Source organism: Penaeus chinensis, chromosome 1 (genome assembly GCF_019202785.1).
Source record: "Penaeus chinensis breed Huanghai No. 1 chromosome 1, ASM1920278v2, whole genome shotgun sequence".
Classification (NCBI taxonomy): Eukaryota; Metazoa; Arthropoda; class Malacostraca; order Decapoda; family Penaeidae; genus Penaeus; species Penaeus chinensis.
This window is the reverse complement of record NC_061819.1, coordinates 34,298,579-34,304,559: the sequence shown is the minus strand read 5'-3', so window position 1 is coordinate 34,304,559 and position 5,981 is coordinate 34,298,579.

The following is a 5,981-nucleotide window of genomic DNA, read 5'->3' as shown; positions in this document are numbered from 1 at the left end:
ATCTATCTATCTATCTATCTATCTATCTATCTATCTATCTATCTATCTATCTATCTATCTATCTATCTATCTATCTATCTATCTATCTATCTATCTATCTATCTATCTATCTATCTATCTATCTATCTATCTATCTATCTATCTATCTATCTATCTATCTATCTATCTATCTATCTATCTATCTATCTATCTATCTATCTATCTATCTATCTATCTATCTATCTATCTATCTATCTATCTATCTATCTATCTATCTATCTATCTATCTATCTATCTATCTATCTATCTATCTATCTATCTATCTATCTATCTATCTATCTATCTATCTATCTATCTATCTATCTATCTATCTATCTATCTATCTATCTATCTATCTATCTATCTATCTATCTATCTATCTATCTATCTATCTATCTATCTATCTATCTATCTATCTATCTATCTATCTATCTATCTATCTATCTATCTATCTATCTATCTATCTATCTATCTATCTATCTATCTATCGGGGAAGATTGATATACTGGTAGGATTGGCTGTCCGGACACGTGCCGTAAAGCGATTATTGTGCCTGACCAACTCTGTAAGGCTAATGTGAAAGATTTACTTCATTGGTGGATTATGATCAGAATTTTTCCTTCATCAGCAATTTTTCTCTGAAGGATGTCGACCGTCACATCATATTAACCTTTCACTAAAAATATCAAATAACCCAAACTACATTTCGATTTCATTCAACACAACGAAAGACGAGAGAACTTCTGCTATAGACGAATAAATCGAGAGCGTAACGCAAGAGAACAAAGCACGTTGAAATACAAATTAAAGTTTTCACCAGTTGCTCTCGAGGCAGAAAAGCCGAAAATCCAAGATGGCCGAGAACTTCTTGGCGCGGAAAAGTGGGCACCGGCCAATTACCCGGATGCTGGCAGGGGGGACTGTTTCATTTTGATTCGCTCAGGAGTCACTCATGGAGGCATTTACAAGCGTTGTGTTTATTCCTAGATCATTTTGTTGATGGCATAGCGAGGATATATGTATGAAATAAATAATAAACTCAGTAATATACGACGTAGAAGATCCGGTTCTTAATACACTCCGGATATCGAGTGTTGATCCGTATTTACTCTTCATTTTCAGTCACCGAAATCCAATATTTGGATTTGTCAAACGGGCAGAAAAAGACATTGGATTTAGTGTGAGAACACAGCGTGTGGGGCCGAACGGGAGAGGGAGGGAGAGGCGGGGGGGGAGGGGGAGAAAGGGAGGGAGAGGGAGATGCGGAGGAGGGAGTTAGGGCCATAGGGGTGGGGGGGTGGGGGGGGGGAGTGCCACACGGAGTCACGGAGAAGAAAAGTATCACATCAAGGAACAGGAAGGTATATAAGGGTCAGGAAGGAAGGCACTGATCTTATTTTTGACGGAAGGATCTCCGTGTTAAGACGTGGTTGGACGAGAGAAAGAGAGAGAAAAGGAGAGAGGGACAATCACTATCTTCTTTTATTTTGTCTTTCATCATTTACTCCGCGTATCTCTGAATGACCAGTCCCCTTTATTTCCTGAATTCGCATAGCTTCGATGTTTCTGAAACAAAAGAGTGTCGCCAAACACACAAATAAACGAGTGACCGGAGATCGCACAGCACAATGACAAGTAGAGGTGAGTATTCCACGTGACACGACCCCGTTGGTAATGCTGTTGATTGATACTGGTTGTAGCCTTTGCAACGAAGTGCTTTTAGAATGGTTGTGCCAATAAGGATGATATGAACTTTTGATAGCAATAACGGATGGCAATGAGAGATTAGCATAGGAATTTGTGTAAACCTAAATGATATATAGCGATTTTGAAGGTGATATGTTATTTTTTTTTTCAATATCTCTTAACAATAACCCTCTGACGTACACTGGTACTTCAGAGAACAATAATAACTATCATACCAACAGTCACATTGCGCGCTACTGTTGCTGAACTGTTATTATCATCTTTATAATTACAATTCTAGTTGAAGCCTGATTATTCTCAGTTTCATTACTCCTATTTTTATCGGTATTACTGATAATTGTTATCATCACTGTAATGATTATTCTTATATTCGGCACTACTGTAATAACAATAATGATCATCACTGTAATTAATCATATAATGTTTACTCTTCTTACATAATTTGTATAAAATTTATGAATGAAAATGAATATCTTCACAATGCAAGAAAAGATATTCATTCTCATTCATATATATATATATAAACAGAGACAGATAGATAGATATATAGACAGATATATAGACAGACAGATAGATAGATAGATAGATAGATAAATAGACATACAGATAGATAGATAGATAATAGACATACAGATAGATAGATAGATAGATAGATGGATAGATAAATAGACAGACAGATAGATAGATAGATAGACAGATAGATAGATATTACATTTGTCGCAATTTGAATATGATTCCTCTTACATAATTAATTTTCTCATGATTATCAGTAACCAGTAATCATCATTATTTATTTTTTTCTCGTTCCTGCCATTATTGTTCTTATTATCATTAACATATCATTACTGATAGTAATGATATATGAATTCATCCTGATTATCATATTTCCTATCACTATCATTTATATTAGCATGATTATTTCATCATTATTATCATCATCATTATCATCACTATTTTTACAATTATTATTATTATTGTTACAATTATTACTCTCATTATTATTAATATTATTATAATTATTATGATTAATATAATCATCATTACTATTATCATTATCATGATTATTATCATTATTATTATTATTATTATCATTATTATTATTATTATCATCATCATCATTATTATTAAACTATTATAATTATTACCATTGTTCTTATCATCATTATCATCATCATTATCATTATTAATATCATTATCATTATAATAATAATAATGATAATGATAATAATTATAATAATAATAATTATTATTATTATTATTGTTATTATTATTATCATTATCATCACTATTATCATTATTTTTATCATTATTACTGTTATGATAATTATTATTATTAATATTATTATTATTATTATTATTATTATTGTTGTTGTTGTTGTTATTGATATTCCCATTATTATGATTATTAACCTTATAATGATAATACTCATATTATGATTACTTTATTATTGTTACCAGCACTGGAGATAAAATAAGCGTATACATATCATTAAAATAAGTGTATAATCATCATCACCTCCATTATATATGCTATAATTACATTGAGATGAAATATAGTATTTTTATCACTATGATTATAGTAATAGTTTCACCAGTGTGTGTGGTTATCATAGCATCTATCGTTAGCATTATTGATAATAGTAAAACATGTAATAGAAATAATAAAAATAATAGTAAAAGTCAATTGGCAATAACAGACATGAATATAGTGGCAATTTTGGTGATATAGATTATAAGTAACTACAAAAACTATGAATTAAAATTTTCCTTCTACTACAATTAACGACAATATAATGATAGTGATTTCTGTAGTCATAATCATAAAAAAAAAAAATGTATATTAGGTATGACATTAAGAACATTAGCTATATTGTTAATAATAGTAGAGACTCATATGGCAATGCTGATAATAGAGATGGTGATAATAATAATGCTAAGGGTAATAGTGCTGATAATGATAATGATAATAATGATGATAATGATAATAATGATACTGATGATGATGATGATGATGATGATGAGGATGAGGATGATAACTATAATAATATAATATATAATAATAATAATAATAAAAGTAATAATAGTAATCATAACAATAATGATAATAACGATAATAATAATCATAATACCAACAAGAACATTGATGATGATGATAATAATAATAATAATAATAATAATAATAATAATAATAATAATAATGACAATAACAACAATAACAACAACAATAACAATGATGGTCATAATAATATTTATAGTAAAAATTATGACAATAATAGCAATAATAATGGCAGTAATAATAAAAAGAGCATTAATGATATTAACACTATCAGTATAATAATAATACAATTACAATAATGATAACAATAATAATAAAATGATAGTAATAATAATAGTACTCATATCAATAATAATAATAACAATAACAATAACAATAGTAACAATAATAGTAATAATAATAATAATAATAATAATTATTATTATTATTATTATTATTATAATAATAATAATAACAATAATGATAATAATAATAATAATAATGATAATAATAACAACAACAATAATAAAAAATATTAATCATTATTATTTTCATTATTATTACTATCATTATTATTATTATTATCATTATTATTATCAATATTATAACAATAATGATAATAATACTAATGATATTAATAATAGTAATAATAAAAGTAGTAGGAGTGATAATAATAATATTAACAATAACAATAACAATAATAATAATAATAATAATAATAATAATGATAATAATAATAATAATAATAATAATAATAATAATAATAATAATAATAATAATAACGGTAGAGATAACACCACCACCAACACAACAATGATGACGATAATAGTAATAATGATAATAATAATAATAATAGGAGGCGTAGTAGTAACAATAATGATAATGACAGTAATAATATGATTAATGATAATATCAATGAAAATAATGATATTGATTATATTAATGAGGATAATGATGATGGTAGAACAGTAATGATAATGATAATATTAATAATAACAATAATAATAATAATAAAAATAATAATTATTATTATAATAATAATAATAATAATAATAATACTAATGAGAATAACAGCAATAATGATAATGATAATAATAATAATCAATAATAATAATAACAATAATAATAATAATAATAACTATAATAATAAGAATAATAACAGCAACAATAACTAAAATAAGAATAATGATGATGATAATCATAATTATAATAATAATAATAATATTATTATTATAAATAATAATAACAGTAGTAGTAATTATGATTATAATAATAATAATGATAATAATATTATGATAATAAAATAAAAATGATAATAGTAATAATAATAATGATGATAATAATAATAATAATAATAATAATAATAATAATAATAATAATAATAATAATAATAATAATAATAATAATAATAATAATAATAATAATAATAATTTGATAATAATGATAATAATAATAGTAACAATAATAATAATTATTATTATTATTATAATTATAATAATAATAATAATAATAACATGATAATGAGAGCAAAGGCGATACCAGTAGTGATAGGCACGTTAGGTCTGCTTACCTGTAACTCGGAACCTCGGACTAAACGAGCAGGTATGAAGCATTGGACTGGGCTGTTACGGAAGGCTGCTTCTCGGAAAGGTGCTTGAGGCCCAAGGTTGTGGGTTGTAGTTCGCTCTCAAGCAAATATCTAGTGCCCAAGAGGTACACTAAGCGATACAAAGATAATGAGAATGATATGGATAATAATGATAAGGATAATAATGATAATTGTTTTGGTGGTGATGATGATGATGATGAAAGCAAGATCTTTGCGTTGAATATATACAAAATAAAACTAAAACGGAATTATTGTTTTATTGAATTTTTAATCATTCTTCCATAAAATTATGGTCATTATTCTTATCATCATGCGAATAATATAAATTTAAATATCAGTCCTGCACTGATACTTACAGTTATATTCATTAACGTCACTTTCGTTATCATTTATTCTGCTACAACTACCAGTATTGATAGGTTTTGATATTCCCATTATCAATATTATCATTATCAGCAGTTACTATACGTGATATCACTGTTATCACCATAATCATCACTCTTAATACCGAATGCGATCGTGGTAAGCACTCGGTACTCTGACGAGGTCTACATGAAGGGGCAAGAATTACATAGCAAGTTGTGATACTGTTTTCCATGGCGGTGTTGAGAG